This window comes from Bos javanicus, chromosome 12 (genome assembly GCF_032452875.1).
Source record: "Bos javanicus breed banteng chromosome 12, ARS-OSU_banteng_1.0, whole genome shotgun sequence".
In the NCBI taxonomy this organism is placed as follows: domain Eukaryota; kingdom Metazoa; phylum Chordata; class Mammalia; order Artiodactyla; family Bovidae; genus Bos; species Bos javanicus.
This window is the reverse complement of record NC_083879.1, coordinates 1,441,052-1,458,369: the sequence shown is the minus strand read 5'-3', so window position 1 is coordinate 1,458,369 and position 17,318 is coordinate 1,441,052. Positions and strand designations below refer to the sequence as shown.

Sequence of the window (17,318 nt, the reverse complement as noted above, 5' to 3'; positions counted from 1 at the left end):
AATTTGAATGTTAATTGCCTCCCAAAATATCTTCACAGAAGTACACAGAATAATGTTTGACCAAATACCTGTGGCCTAGTTAAGCTGACACATAAAATTAACCATCACATGTATAAATCCAATTTTCAAGGGTCGATCCCAGTTTTGTAAGGATTAAAGCTTGTTAACATTTGGGGTAACTGACGAAGTCTGTGGTATTTCCTCCTTTATGTGTCTTTACATGAAGATGAAACAGTTATTTCTCTGGGATGATTTCATCGTGGATTTACTTTTTGGTCAGAAAACTGCCTATTATGGACCCATAAGATTTTTTTTCCAGGCCTATAGAGAAGCATAGAAATAATTTTGATTTCTTCTAAAGGCATATTTTGTGAAGCAATTGGAAGCCTAGAATAAAAAACTGATTCATTGTAATCCATTCTGAATTGCCATTGAAGTGAAGAAAGAACTAAAAAAATAGTATTAAAGCATTTTGGGATTGCTTGCAAGGACTGCAGCATTCTAAATCTCTTATGGGTTTATTTAAGAAAGACAGTATGATTTCTCACACAGAAGTGAAAACTTGAGAGAGATCAGAGAATTTGAGTTTTACCTGAAGTAGTCTTGGACATAAATGTTCTCTTTCTTTCAGTACATTTGAACTGACTGAGAGATAAATACATTTTAATGCTTTTCAAATCCTCTCTGAGTTTCAGCTCCCTTCAGAAAGCTTCAGGGAACAAGGGAATACTCCATATTGTCATTGTTACTTAGGCAGAAATCAAGGGTGAATAATTTGTTTTAAATATGACCTAGAGAGAAAAAAGGCATCTACTGGTATAGGTACAGCAATGCTATCAGGAATCCAGTGCCATTATTTGGGAATATTGTGAGGAATAAAAATAGTACTCAGGATCCTAGTTCCTGTCAGGTCTATAGTGAGACTAATCTAAGCAGAGGTGCAATGTTGCCTAAGACAGTCAATGGTGAATGAACACAGGGGCAGGTCCTGGAAACCATTCTGAGAATAGTAGACATTCAAGGAAAAAGCTTTGTTGGGAATTTTTCAGATCCAAAGTTGGGTTTGTAGGCTGGGAATACAAGTATCAACACGAGGGGGGAAAAGGTTAGCCTCACATAATTTCTGAGTCTTCTACCTACCTTTGGCTTTAACCTATACAGTTCTTTCTTCTTATATTTCCCTTGCTTTGGGCACTTAAAAATACACTGTACAGTGTCAGTTACAAGAATGCCATAGAATTCAATTTGATTTTGAAGCTTGCTCTCTACGTAACATTATTTCCTGCTTAAGTCTGCACTCTTGAATGAGAAAATGGATGTAACATCCCCAAATATAAGTATTTGAAAAAATAACTTCTGGTTCAAAATTGCAGAATAGAAAGACATGCACTCATCTCCTCCTGCGAGAGTACCAAAAACACAACTAGCTGTTTAACAACCATCAACAGGAGAATGCTGGAACCAACAAAAGATACTCCCATATCCAAAAACAAAGAAGAAGCCATCGTGAGATGGTAGGAGGGGAAAAATCATGATAAAATTAAATCCCATTCCTTTCAGGTGGGTGACCCACAAACTGGAGAAAAATAATACCAAAGAACTCCCACTGTTGTGAAGGTTCTGAACCCCACATCAGGCTTCCCAGCCTGAGGATCTGACAAAGGGACTGGGAATCATCAGGGATCTGACATTGAAGGCCAGCAGGATTTTCTTATAAGACTTCCACAAGGTGGGGGAAACAGAGATTCCAGTCTTGGAGGGCACAAACAAAATCTTGTGTGTACCAAGATGCAAAGGAAAGGAGCAATGACCCCACAGAAGTTGGCCAAAACTACCTGCTAGTGTTGGGAGGTCTCCTGTGAAGGCATGGGTTAGCAGGGTCTCACCACAGGGATGGGGGCACTGGCAGCTGCAGTCCTGGAAGGCCCCCTTTGGTGTTAACCACCTTGGAGGTCACCATTAACCATACCACAGAGCCTGTAGACCTGAGGGCTGGGCTGCCTTAGCCAAAAAAAAAAAAAAAGAACCCAAAAACCTACCAGGTAGAGAGTGCAACCCCATCCATCAGCAGAAAATTGGATTATAGCTTTACTGAGCAAGGTCCTGCCCACCAGAGCAAGACCCAGTTTTTCCTATCACCAGTCCCTCCCATCAGGAAGCTTACACAAGCATCTTAGCCTCCTCCATCAGGGGGCAGACAGAAGAACCAAGCAGAAGCACAGCCCCACAGAGACTAAAACAAAAGTCACATTACAGAAAATTCAGTTCAGTTCAGTCCAGTTGCTCACTAGTGTCCGACTCTTTGCAACCCCATGAACTGCAGCATGCCAGGCTTCCCTGTCCATCATCAACTCCTGGAGCTTTCTTCAAATCATGTCCATCGAGTTGGTGATGCCATCCAACCATCTCATCCTCTGTTGTCCCCCTCTCCTCTTGCCTTCAATCTTTCCCAGCATCAGAGTCTTTTCCAGTGAGTCAGCTCTTTGCATTAGGTGGCCAAAGTATTGGAGTTTCAGCTTCAGCATCAGTCCTTCCAATGAATATTCAAGACTGATTTCCTTTAGTATTGGCTGGTTTGATCTTGTTGTAGTCCAAGGGACTTAAGAGTCTCCACCACCACCACACAGTTCAAAAGCATAAATTCTTCAGTGCTCAGCTTTCTTTATAGCCCAACTCTCACATCCATACATGACTACTGGAAAAACCATAGCTTTGACTAGATGGAGCTTTGTAGGCAAAGTAATGTCTCTGCTTTTTAATATGCTGTCTAGGTTGGTCATAGCTTTTTTTCAGAAAGTCAATTAACATGAAAGTTAATCAGCATGAAAAAGCAGAAAATTATATCCCAGATGAAGGGACATGATAAACTCCAGAAAAACAACTAAATGAAGTAGAGATAGGCACCCTCCCAGAAAAATAATTCAGAATGATAGTGAGGATAATCCAGGATCTCATGAAAAGAATGGATGCAAAGATTGAGAATATGCAAGAATTGTTTACTAATAACCTAGAGGAACTAAAGAACAAACAAACAGAGAAGAATAATACATTAGAAGGAAACCATAGCAGAATAATTGAGGCAGAAGAATGGATAAATGACCTGTAGGACAGAATGTTGGAAATCACTGCCACAGAACAGAATATAGAAAAAAATAAATAAAAAGAAATGAAGAAAGCCTAAGAGACTTCTGGGACAACATTGAATGCACCAACATTTACCTTATAAGGGTCCCAGAAGGAGAAGAGAGAGAAAAAGGACCTCAGAAAATATTTGAAGAGATAATAGCTGAAAAATTCCATAACATGGGAAAGGAAATAGTCAACCAAGTCCAGGAAGCACAGAGAATCTTAGGCAGGAAAAACCCAAGGAAGAACACACCAAGACACATAATAATCAAACTAATAAAAATTAAAGACAGAGATAAAATATTAAAAGCAAAAGGGGAAAAAAGACAACATACAAGGGAACTCCTATCAGCCTATCAGCTTATTTCTCAACAGAAATTCTAAAACTCTACAGCTCTGAGAACTCCCTTCTCAGAAGGTAATGCCATGATATATTTCAATTGATGACATTGCAAAGAAAAGAATACAATACTTAGGAATAAATCTACCTAAATAAACAAAAGACCTATATATATAGAAAACTATAAAACACTGATGAAAGAAATAAAAGATGACACAAATAGATGGAGAAGTATACCATGTTCATGGATCATAAGAATCAATATAGTGAAAATGAGTATACTACCCAAAGCAATCTACAGATTCAAGGCAATCCCTATCAAACTGCCAACAGTATTTTTCAGAGAAGTAGAACAAATAATTTCACAATTTGTATGGAAATACAAAAAACTTCGAATAGCTAAGGCAAGCTTAAGAAAGAAGAATGGAACTGGAGGAATCAACCTGCCTGACTTCAGGCTATAATACAAAGCTACAGTCATCAAGACGGTATGGTACTGGCACAAAGACAGAAATATAGATCAATGGAACAAAGTAGAAAGCCCAGAGATAAATCCATGCACCAATGGACACCTTATCTTTGACAAAGGAGGCAAGAATATACAATGGAGAAAAGACAATCTCTTTACCAAGTGGTGCTAGGAAAACTGGTCAACCACTTGTAAAAGAATGAAACTAGAACACTTTCTAACACCATACACAAAAATAAACTCCAAATGGATTAAAGACCTCGATATAAGACCAGAAAACACAAAACTCCTAGAGGAAAACATAGGCAAACACTCTCTGACATAAATCACAGCAGAATCCTCTATGACCCACCTCCCAGAGTAATGGAAATAAAAGCAAAAATAAATGAGTGGGACCTAATTAAACTTTTTCACAATGAAGGAAACTATAAGCAAAGTGAAAAGACAGCCTTCAGAATGGGAGAAAATAATAGCAAACGAAGCAACTGACAAAGAATTAATCTCAGAAATATACAAGCAGTTCCAGCAGCTCAATTCCAGAAAAATAAATCACCCAATCAAAAAATGGGCCAAAAGACTAAACAGACATTTCTCAAAGGAGACATACAGATAGCTAACAAACACATGAAAAGATTCTCAACATCACTCATTATCAGAGAAATGCAAATCAAAACCACAGTGAGGTACCATCTCACTCTGGTCAGAGTGGCTGCTATCTAAATGTCTACAAGCAATAAATGCTGGAGAGGGTACAGAGAAAAGGGAACCCTCTTACACTGTTGGTGGGAATGCAAACTAGTACAGCCACTGTGGAGAACAGTGTGGAGATTCCTTAAAAAGCTGGAAATAGAACTTCCATATGACCCAGCTGGGCATACACACTGAGGAAACCAGAATTGAAAGAGACACGTGTTCTCTTTCATGTGTCTCTTTCACGTGAGAGTAAAGTATTTGCTCTATTATACAGAGTGAAGTAAGTCTACCTAGAATACTCTACCCAGCAACTCTCCTTCAGATTTGATAGATAAATCAAAAAATTTCCAGACAGGCAAAAGTTAAGAGACTTCAACACCACCAAACAAACTCTGCAACAAATTCTAAATGTACTTCTCTAGGCAGGGCGAGACAGCAAAAGAGACACTGATGTATAGAACAGTCTTGTGGACTCTGTGGGAGAGGGAGAGGGTGGGAAGATTTGGGAGAATGACATTGAAACATGTAAAATATCATGTAAGAAACAAGTTGCCAGTCCAGGTTCGATACATGATACTGGATGCTTGGGACTGGTGCACTGGGACGACCCAGAGGGATGGTATGGGGAGGGAGGAGGGAGGAGGGTTCAGGATGGGGAACACATGTATACCTGTGGTGGATTCATTTTGATATTTGGCAAAACTAATACAATTATGTAAAGTTTAAAAATAAAATAAAATTAAAAAAAAAAAAAAAAGAAAAAGAGAAGGAATAGCCCTACCTACAGAAAACAAACCCCAAAGAACTAAGAAAACAGTTATAGGATCATACATATTGATAATAACTTTAAATGTAGATGGATTAAAAACAAAAAGATAGCCTGACTGAGCAGATGAAAATATGTGCATGTATGCACTTCCACATACTACATCACTCTGTTTTACCCCCACCAAATTGTATGTAATTATTTTATATTATTAGGTTATTGTGATTGTAATTGTAATTATCTTTTATTTTTTGTCTGAATATTGATTGTGAAAACTGACAAATATCTTTTATAATTGTAATTATCTTTTATTTTTTGCAATTGTAATTATAATTATCTTTTATTTTTTGTCTGAATATTGATTGTGAAAACTGACAAACATCTTTGTTTTTGTAATTGTAATTATCTTTTATTTTTTGTCTGAATATTGACAAGTATAATTATCTTTTATTTTTTGTCTGAATATTGATTGTGAAAACTGATAAATATCTTTTACTATTGTGATTATGTAACTATTACCTGATACCATTGTATCATGGTTGGTCAACAGAAAAAGATAATAGAATTCTATATCATTAAAACTACTATTTAATAGGAACACCTATAATCACTTTTTAAAATCTGGAAGCATATCAAAATTATTTTGGAAATTTTTGAAAAATAAAAATGCCTGTATATTGCTGTTTTCCCACCAGATCTCCAGATTTGTTTCTAATGAGCAGCCATGTTTATAAACAGCTGGACTATATGAGGATTTTTTTTAAATTAATTAGTTTAATTGGAGGCCGATTACTTTACAATATTGTAGTCGTTTTTGCCATACATTGACGTGAATCAGCCATGGGTATACATATGTACATGTACATGTACATCCTGAAACCCCTCTCACCTCCCTCTCCCTCCCATCCCTCAGGGTCATCACAGTGCACCAGCCCTGAACACCCTGTCTCATGTATCGAACCTGGACTGGTGATCTATTTCGCATATGATAATATACATGTTTCAATACTATTCTCTCAAATCACCCCACCCTCGCGTTCTCCCAAAGAATCCAACAGTCTGTTTACATCTGTGTCTCTTTTGCTATCTCGCATATAGGGTCATCATTTCCATCTTTCTAAATTCCATATATATGCGTTAGTATACTGTATTGGTGTTTTTCTCTCTGACTTATTTCACTCTTTATGATAGGCTCCAGCTTCATCCACCTCATTATAACTGATTCAAATGCATTCTTTTTAAAGGCTGAATAATATTCCATTGTGTATATGTATCACAGCTTTCTTATCCATTTGTCTGCCGATGGACATCCAGGTTACTTCCATGTCCTGACTATTGTAAACAGTGCTGTGATGAACATTGGGGTACATGTATCTCTTTCAATTCTGGTTTCCTTAGTGTGTATGCCCAGGAGTGGGATTTCTGGGTCATACAGCAGTTCTATTTCCAGTTTTTTAAGGAATCTCCACCCTGTTCTCCATAGTGCCTGTACTAGTTTGCATTCCCACCAACAGTGTAAGAGGGTTCCCTTTTCTCTGCACCCTCTCCAGTGTTTACTGTTTGTAGACTTTTTGATAGCAGCCATTCTGACTTTAGCAACACATATACTAAAATTGGAATGATACAGAGAAGATTAGCATGGCCCCTGTTCAAGGATGACAAGCAAATTCATGAAGCATTCCATATTTTTAAAATGAGCCAAAGAGCTAAATAGACATTTCTCCAAAGAAGACATACTTATGCTAACAAACACATGAAAAGATGCTGTATGAGGATGTTTTACTTTTATCTAGCTTGTTTTACTTTTTCTATTTCATATTCAGTACTCCCATTTCACTTAATTTATGTTTTCCAGTTTCTCCATTTTCTGATGTTTTTTCTCAAGCCTTTATCAAGTGTAGTAGAAAAGCTTACATACACATATGTAAATAATATGTATAATATATATATTTTAGAAAGCTTATGAATTTTTGCCTAACAAAAAGTTTATGACATTTTTGATTCCACTTATTTGACTTAGTATGAATAGAACACTAGATTTCTAAAAAAAAAAATAGATATGTGACAAGCAAGAAAGGTTTACTGTATAGCACAGGGAACTGTAGTCAATGTCTTATAATAACCTATAATGGAAAATAATTTCAAAAATAATATGTGTATATGTATAACTGAATGAAAAAAAGAATTCTACTTTTTGAAATTTAGTAATGTTTATCTTTTTGCCAGTTTTTCTAAATATCTATGGAAATCTAATAACAACATCTGAGATACAAAATTTTAAATATATCTGTGTGGCTATAAGATTAATATAAATTAATGTAAATATGAATTTGTTATATTTACATTATTAACAAATCATTCAAGATGCTTCTATTCTTATTTTTTCTGCACTTACTAAAATATTCTCAGAGGAATGTTAATATTTATCACTATGAATATATATATTTTCTCCATTATATTTCTCCTGATTTTTGCTTTATGTATTTTTATTTGTTGTTAGGTATCTAATGGTTTATGATGTCTATCTTCTTTGTGACTTGTACCTTTTATTATTAAAATATTCATCTTTGTTTCATCTAAAAAGAAATGAATTAAAAATATAATTAAAAATTTGCACTTGTTAAATAACAAAAGTAAAGGGCCATATTTACTTTTTAGTCTCAATCATCTCTAAACATTACATGTTTTAAATAGAAATATAATTGATGTATAATAATTATGTTGCTTTCATGTATGCTATATAGTGATTTCAAATTTATACACATTTTAACATGAACACCACAATAAGTCTTGTTCTGTTCTCATAAAATATTACTGCAGTAATATTGACTCTTTTTTGCTGAATATTACATCCCTGTAGCTAATGTATTTATAACTAAAGGTTTTTATCTCTTAATCCTTTCATAAACTTTTCCCCCAACCCTTCTGTCCTCAAGCAACCACTAATTTTTGCTCAGTTTCTATGAATCTGTTTTCATTTTGTTTTTTAGATTTCACATATAAATGACATTATGTAATATTTGTCTTTACTTGATTTATTTCATTAGCATTCATTCATCCCTTTAGATTCATCCATGTTGATGCAAATGGCAAGGTTTGTTTTATTTTTCTAACAATAATAATCCATTGTATACACACAAATACATCTCTTTCCCCCACAAACCTTCTCTATCTATTCATCTATCAATAGATGACATTTGGGTTGCTTTCATATCTTGCCTATTGAAAATAAGCCTGTAATGTTCATAAGGGCACATATGCCTGTTCAAATCAGTGTTTTTGTTTTCTATAGGTAAATACCCAGAAGTGAAATTGCTAGGTCATATGGTTTTTGGGCTCCAAAATCACTGCAGATGGTGATTGCAGCCATGAAACTAAAAGACGTGTCTTCCTTCGAAGGAAAGTTATGAGCAACCAAGATAGCATATTGAAAAGCAGAGATATTACTTTGTCAACAAAAGTTCGTCTAGTCAAGGATATGGCTTTTCCAGTGGTCATGTATGGATGTGAGAATTGGACTGTGAAGAACGCTGAGCGCAGAAGAATTAATGCTTTTGAACTGTGGCGTTGGAGAAGACTCTTGAGAGTCCCTTGGACTGCAAGGAGATCCAACCAGTCCATCCTAAAGGAGACCAGTCCTGGGTGTTCATTGGAAGGACTGATGCTGAGGCTGAAACTCCAGTACTTTGGCCACCTCATGTGAAGAGTTGACTCATTGGAAAAGACCCTGATGCTGGGAGGGATTGGGGGCAGGAGGAGAAGGGGACGACAGAGGATGAGATGGCTGGATGGCATCACTGACTCGATGGGCATGAGTTTGAGTGAACTCCGGGAGTTGGTGATGAACAGGGAGGCCTGGCGTGCTGGGATTCATGGGGTCGCAAAGAGTCAGACACGACTGAGCAACTAAACTGAACTGAGGTTGGTCATAATTTTCCTTCCAAGGAGTAGGCATCTTTTAATTTCATGACTGCAATTACCATCTGGAGTTATTTTGAATCCCAGAAAAATAAAGTCAGCCACTGTTTCCACTGTTTCCCCATCTACTTGCCATGAAGTGATGGGACCAGATGCCGTGATCTTAGTTTTCTGAATGTTGAGCTTTAAGCCAACTTTTTCACTCTTCTCTTTCACTTTCATCAAGAGGCTTTTGAGTTCCTCTTCACTTTCTGCCGTAAGGGTGGTGTCATCTGCATATATGAGGTTATTGATATTTCTCCTGGCAATCTTGATTCCAGCTTGTGCTTCTTCCAGCCCAGAGTTTCTCATGATGTACTCTGCATATATGTTAAATAGCGGAGTGACAATATACAGCCTTGACGTACTCCTTTTCCTATTTGAAACCAGTCGCTGTTCCATGTCCCGTTCTAACTGTTGCTTCCTGACCTGCATTTAGGTTTCTCAAGAGGCAGATCAGGTGATCTGGTATTTCCATCTCTTTCAGAATTTTCCACAGTTTGTTGTGATCCACACAGTCAAAGGCTTTGACGTAGTCAATAAACCAGAAATAGATGCTTTTCTGGAACTCTCTAGCTTTTTCTATGGCCCAGCGGATGTTGGCAATTTGCTCTCTGGTTCCTCTGCCTTTTCTAAAACCAGCTTGAACATCTGGAAGTTCACAGTTCATGTATTGCTGAAGCCTGGCTTGGAGAATTTTGAGCATTACTTTACTAGCATGTGAGATGAGTGCAACTGTGTGGTAGTTTGAGCATTCTTTGGCATTGCCTTTCTTTGGGGTTGGAATGAAAACTGACCTTTTCCAGTCCTGTGGCCACTGCTGAGTTTTCCAAATTTGCTGGCATATTGAGTACAGCACTTTCACAGCATCATCTTTAAGGATTTGAAATAGATCAGCTGGAATTCCATCACCTCCACTAGCTTTGTTCGTAGTGATGCTTCCTAGGGCCCACTTGACTTCAAATTACAGGATGTCTGGCTCTAGATGAGTGATCACACCATTGTGATTATCTGGGTCATGAAGATCTTTTCTGTACAGTTCTTCTGTGTATTCTTGCCACCTCTTAATATATTCTGCTTCTGTTAGGTCCATATCATTTTTGTCCTTTATTGAGCCCATCTTTGCATGAAATGTTCCCTTGATATCTCTAATTTTCTTGAAGAGACCTCTAGTCTTTCCCATTATATTGTTTTCCTCTATTTCTTTGCATTGATCACTGAGGAAGGCTTTCTTACCTCTCCTTGCTATTCTTTGGAACTCTGCATTCAAATGGGTATATCTTTCTTTTTCTCCTTTACTTTTTGCTTCCTTTCTTTTCACAGCTATTTGTATGGCCTCCCCAGACAGCCATTTTGCTTTTTTTAATTTCTTTTTCTTGGGGATGGTTTTTATTCCTGTCTCCTGTACAATGTCACAAACCTCCATCCATAGTTCATCAGGCACTTTGTCTTTCAGATCTAGTCCCTTAAATCTATTTCTGACTTCCACTGTATAGTCATAAGGGATTTGATTTGGGTTATACCTGAATGCTGTAGTGGTTTTCTCCACTTTCTTCAATTTCAGTCTGAATTTGGCAATAAGGAGTTCATGATCTCAGCCATAGTCAGCTCCCAGTCTTGTTTTTGCTGACTGTATAGAACTTCTCCATCTTTGGGTACAAAGAATATAATCAATCTGATTTTGGTGTCGACCATCTGGTGATGTCCACGTGTAGAGTCTTCTCTTGTATTGTTGGAATTGTTGTGTTTATGGTTTTAGGTCTTACTTTTAAGTCCTTAATCCATTTTGGGTTTATTTTTGTATGGTGTGAGAAAGTAGTCCAGTTTGAGTCTTTAGCATATGTAACTGTCCAGTTTCCCAACACATTCATTGAAAAGGGTGTCTTTTCCCCATTGTATAGTCTTGCTTTGTTTGTTGTAGATTAGTTGACAATATGGCTGGCACTAGTTGTAAAGAACCTGCTTGCCAATGCAGGAGACATAAGAGACAGGGATTCGGTCCCTGGGTTGGGAAGATCCCCTGGAAGAGGGCATGAACATCTGCTCCAATATTGTTGCAGGGAGAATTCCATGGACATTGGAGACTGGCAGGCTACAATCCATAAGGTCACAAAGATTCAGAACACAACTGAAGTGACTTAACATGCATGCACAGTATACTCTTAATATTGAGGTATATTCTTAATATGTGCTTAATATTGTGGCTTCCCAGGTGATACCAGTGGTAAAGAACCTGCCTGACAGTGCAGGAGATGTAGGAGACTTGGGTTCAATCCTTGGTTCAGGAAGATCCCCTGGAGAAGGGAATGGCAATCCACTCCAGTGTTCTTGCCTGGAGAATCCCGTGGACAGAGGAGCCTGTCAGGCTACAATTCATGGGGTCACAGAGTAGAACATGACTGAAGCAACTTAGCATGCACATATACATAGACTTTATGGAAGGGGGGAGCACTTTCTATTCAGTTCCATTGATTGCTATATCCATTTTGTGCCAGAACTATACTGTTTTGATAACTGTAGCTTTTTAGTATAGTTTTAAAGCAAAAGGAATTTTATCTTTAGCTTTTTTCTTCTTTCTTGATTGTTTTGGCTATTCTGAATCTTTTATGTTTCCATTCAAATTTTAGAATTATTAGTTATAGTTCTGGGAAAACACCATTTGTATTTTGATAAGGATTGTACTGAATCTGGAGATTGCCTTGGGTAGTAAAACTATTTTAACAATGTTAACTCCTCAAAGCTATGTGATGGTGTGTCTTCTTATTTGTTTGTGACATCTTCAATTTCTTTGGAAGGCAGTTATGCTCACTTATATGCCACCAAAGCCACGTGTGTCTTCAGTTCTTCCATTAAGTGTAATGGACAGATTCTTTACCTTCTTGGTTAGGTTTATTCCAAGGTATTTTATTTTATTGATATGTGTATACAAAAATTGGCACAATAAAGGACAGAAATGGTATGGACCTAACAGAAGCAGAAGATATTAAGAAGAGGTGGCAAGAATACACAGAAGAGCCATACAAAAAAAGATCTTAATGACTCAGACAACCACGATGGTGTGATCACTCACCTAGAGCCAGACATCCTGTAATTTGAAGTCAAGTGGGCCTTTGAAAACATCACTATGAATAAAGCTGAGGAGGTGATGAAATTCCAGTTGAGCTATTTCAAATCCTGAAAGATGATGCTGTGAAAGTGCTGCACTCAATATGCCAGCAAATTTGGAAAACTCAGCACTGGCCACAGGACTGGAAAAAGTCAGTTTTTATTCCAATCCCAAAGAAAGGCAATGCCAAAGAATGTTCAAACTACTGCACAATTGAACTCATCTCACATGCTAGTAAAGTAATGCTCAAAATTCTCCAAGCTAGGTTTCAACAGTACATGAAATGAGAACTTCCAGATGTTTAATTTGATTTAGAAAAGGCAAAGAAACCAGAGAGCAAATTGCCAACATCCATTGGAACATTGATAAAGCAAGAGAATTCCAGGAAAATATCTGCTTCTGCATCATTTACTACTTGAAAGCCTTTGACTGGGTGGATCGCAGCAAACTATGGAAAATTCTTCAAGAGATGGGAATACCAGACCACCTGATCTTCCTCCTGAGAAATCTGTATGCAGGTCAAGAAGCAACAGTTACAACCAGACATGGGACAATGGACTGGTTCCAAATTGGGAAAGGACTACGTCAAGGCTGTATATCGTCACCCTGTTTCTTTAACTTATGTGCAGAGTACATCATGTGAAATGTTGGGCTGGATTAAGCACAAGCTGGAATCAAGATTGCTGGGGGAATTATCAATAATTTCAGATATGCAGATGACACCACCCTGATGGCAGAAAGAGAAGAAAATCTAAGAGACTCTTGATGAAAGTGACAGAGGAGAGTGAAAAAGCTGGCCTGAAACTCAACATTAAAAAAAACAAAGATCATGGCATCAGGTCCCATCACTTTATGGCAAATAGAAAGGGAGAAAGTGGAAGCAGTGACAGATTTTAACTGATGCTTTTGTGAGCTGAAGAAGACTCTTGAGAGTCCCTTGGAGTGCATGGAGATCAAGCCAGTCAATCCTAAAGGAAATCAACCATAAATATTCATTGGAAGGTGTGTTGTTGAAGCTGAAGTTCCAAATTTTGACCACCTAATGTGAGGAGCTCATTGGAAAAGACTAGTGCTGGGAAAGACTGAAGGCAATAGGAAAAGGGGCGAAAGAGGATGAAATCGTTAGATGGCACCACCAACTCAATGAATATAAATTTAGACAAACTCTAGGAGATATGGAGGACAGAGGAGCCTGGTGTGCCACAATCTATGGGGTCACCAAGTGTTGGACATGACGTAGTGACTGAGAAACAACCACTTTGGGTGCATATATATTTATAATTGTTTTATCTGGTTTTTCAAATGATCCCTTTATTATTAAGTAATGTCTTTGTCTCTTATAACAGTCTTCATTTTAAAGGCTATTTTGTCTGAAATAAGTATTGCTACTTCAGCTTTCTTTTGACTTTCATTTGTATGGGATACCTTTTTTCATCCTTTCACGTTCAGTCTGTGTGCATGTGCTTGTTTCTGAAATGAGTTCTTTGTAGGCAGCTTATATATGGGTATTGTTTTTCTGTCTATTCAGCCCCTCTGTGCCTTTTGATTGGAACATTTAGAGAACTTCCTTTACCATTTCATTTAAGACCAGTTTAGTGATGCTGAATGGTTTTAACTTTAGCTTATTTGTAAAACTCTTATTTCTCCTTCAAATATGTATCATAGCCTTGCTGCATAGAGTATTTTTGGTTGTAGGTCTTTTTCCTTTCATTACTTTGAATATATTGTGCTATTCCTTTCTGGCCTTTAGAGTTTCTGCTAAAAAGTCAGTTGATGGCCTTATAGGAGTTCTCTTGTATATAACTAGTTGACTTTTCTCTTGTTGATTTTAAGATTTTTACTTTATCTTTAATTTTTGTCTTTTTAATTATATTGTGTCTTGATGTGGACCTTTTTGGATTCATCTTCTTTGTGTCCCTCAGTGCTTTCTGTACATGGATGTTTGTTTTCTCCCTCAGGTTGGATAATTTTTCAGCTATTATTTCTTTTCTCTGCCTCTTTCTTTCTTCACCTTCCAAGATCCATAGAATGGAAATGTTAATATGCTTGATGCTGTCTCAAAGGTCTCTTAAATTATCCTCATTAATTTTTTTTTCTTTTCTGTCTCACTTGATGATTTCCATGACTGTGTCTTCCAGTTCTCTGACCCATTCCTTCATATCATTTAATCTACTGTGGATTTCTTCTAGTATATTTTATTTCATAGTTTGCATTCTTTTGCTTTGTTTGGTTCTTATTTATATTTTTGCATATTTGTTGAAATCCTCACTGTGTTCATCTCAATCTTTGATCTCAAACATATCTTCAATATCTCAATATCCTCCTCAAATGTTTGGTAAGCATATTTGTGATCATTATCTTGTTCTCTTGTACATTGCTTGTATCTACTTTTTTTAGTTCTTTTTTCAGGTTTGGTCTTATTTCTTTATTTGGAACATATTCCTGTCTCTTCATTTTCCCCAATTCTCTCTGTTCCTTTCTCTGTGTTAGGTAGGATGACTGTGATTGTTAATATTGGAGAAGTAGCCTTATATAAAAGATATCATAGAGGACCTCCAGAAGCATGCTCTCCTTTGTCACCAGAGCGGTATGCTCTAGGGATGCCCCCTATATGGACTATGTTCATTCTTCTTTAGTAGCAGGGCTGACTACTGTGTGTGGGACTGGCCTCTGCCGAGTTTGCCATGAGGCTCTTGGTCTGCTAGAGGGCAGGGTAGGTTTCTTTCATGATTGGTTGTGTGTTTCAGGGTAGTGCAGGGCTGGTGCTGGCCTTCTGGGAAGCAGGATTGAGTCTTTATGGGCTGTTTCTTTAGCACTTGGGGGTAGGGTACTCAGGAATAGTACTTGCCTCCTGGTGAGTGTAAGCCCCAGCACTTACACTAGAGAAAAAATGCTAGAGAGAAAATTCCAAAATGGTTTCTACCAGCAGTGGTGCTATAGTGGTAGGATAAACTCCCAAACTGGCTGTTGCCAGTGTTTAATCTCCAAGTAGAGTCTAAGTTCCTCCTGTCTCTTTGGGATAGTCTAAGATTGGCAAGGGTTAGTTGTAGAAAATCTTTTCTGCTAGTCTTGGATCATTCTCATAGGCAGTTGCCCTGTAAATAGCTGTAAACTTGGTTTGTTCATGAGAGGAGGTGAGTTCAGGGTCTTCATATTCCACCATCTTGGCTACCTCTAAAGCACAGCATTAAATGTTAATTTGTGTGCCCTTTTCCCCCCTCCCATTACTGTTCTGTCTCAGACTTCTCAGCAGAGTGTCTGGAATTAGCCGAGTTCTCAGGCTATGAGGCAGTTGCTATATTGGGATGAATGTGATATCAGGTGATTTGTTGTATGTGGCACAAGTAGAAGCTGGAACAGAGACAAAAGGTCAGTATAAATCAAACTGGGCAGACCTTAGCCATCAAAGCTGGCTGACAGTGAAATTTTAAGTGAAGCCCTATGGATAGTTCTGAAAGAAGCTTAATGTTCCCATAGTTGATTTAAAATTAGTGTGTCTACCTTTTGTTTTGCCTACCAGGCTTGGATTATCTTGCTCAAAGCCAATTCTAAAATAGTACTAATTTGGTCTTAAGAATCTGTGCTTGTTACATATGTTTTAGTGTTCTGATACCAGTGTGACCAGGGTCACAGGATATAGCTGTGTGGGATACACACTGCCCAACTGCAAGGGTTGATGACTGTAGTGACTACAGTGTGATGGTGGCCCTTGGGATTACATACTTCTGGCTTCTCAGAGTGTGACTTTTCTACTAAGGATACCCTGCTAGTCATTTCTATGGACTATGGCTATGGCAGTGTTTTCCTTACAGTCCTGTTTCCCTGGCAGGGATTGTAACCAGGCATTGATAATTATGGGATTATGCTGGATATTTATTAAAAGTTGTGTTTTGTAGAACACCACCTTAAAATGTCTGCATTCAATTCTATTGGCATGCTAGCCATTCTGGATTTCTTATGTGGAAGCATGGGGTAAGATGGCAAAACTGAAATAAGTGCTACCCCATGGTGCTGCTTGCTTCTTCTTTTTTTTCTTTTCATTTTCTAACTTCTTCCCCCTAGAGTAAGTTTAAGAGGAAAATATTTTTAAAAGTTCAATCTTTTCAAAAAGAGAACTGGATTATCAGGAATTGATAGATATAAATCTTTTAGAAAATATATCAAACCCCATCTAGCTTTTAATTTCAAAGTATACTTGCTTTTAAGACACTTTAAAATTGATATAATTATTATGATGTGAACATCTACTAAATCCATAATTCACTATTAAAACAAAGTGTTATGAGTGGTTAACCTTTCAATTGGATTGTTCCATGAATAAAAAATTTGAATTAAAACAATATAAAGGCTGTATTCTCCATTCTTTACACAGTGGGATAGCTAAGCATTTTTATATTAATATTTATCTAAACACTGATGTATGTTAAATTTCTTTCCTATAAAACTGGAAGGCTATGGCACCAACTGTTGCTGTTATCCTGGTATTTCTAGCAGATGTTTTGAATAATTTCCTTGGACACTATAGGGACATGCTCTCTGACAGCTTTATTCAGAATTAATCACATTTCTACAGAAGCACTCACTTTATGTTATATAGACTGAAGAATCCCCAAAATATCTCTGGGGACTATGATGAATTATTAATCTCATTTGGTCAGCCTCAGAGGAGCTTGTTTAACTTTCAGTGTGCTGTATTGTTATGTAAAGACATAGATATACAAAGAGAAAAAGCGTCCTGTAATCATCTCATAGTCTTACTTTCCAGTTCTGCATTCCTCTTTCTACGCCAGCAGAATTAACAGGTTGGTTAGTTAGTTCTAACCAACAGAGTCAAGTCCTCAAGCCTCAGAGTCTTTTGATG

At 37.3% G+C, this 17,318-nt stretch overlaps 1 non-coding gene across 1 annotated transcript; it reads left to right on the top strand.

The window, feature by feature from the left end:
* Nucleotides 1–6,980: 6,980 nt before the first annotated feature.
* LOC133258681 (U6 spliceosomal RNA) lies at nt 6,981–7,084 on the top strand. Its single transcript, XR_009740140.1, has one exon. It is a non-coding gene; the product is annotated as a U6 spliceosomal RNA (small nuclear RNA).
* The last annotated feature ends 10,234 nt before the right edge of the window (nt 7,085–17,318 follow it).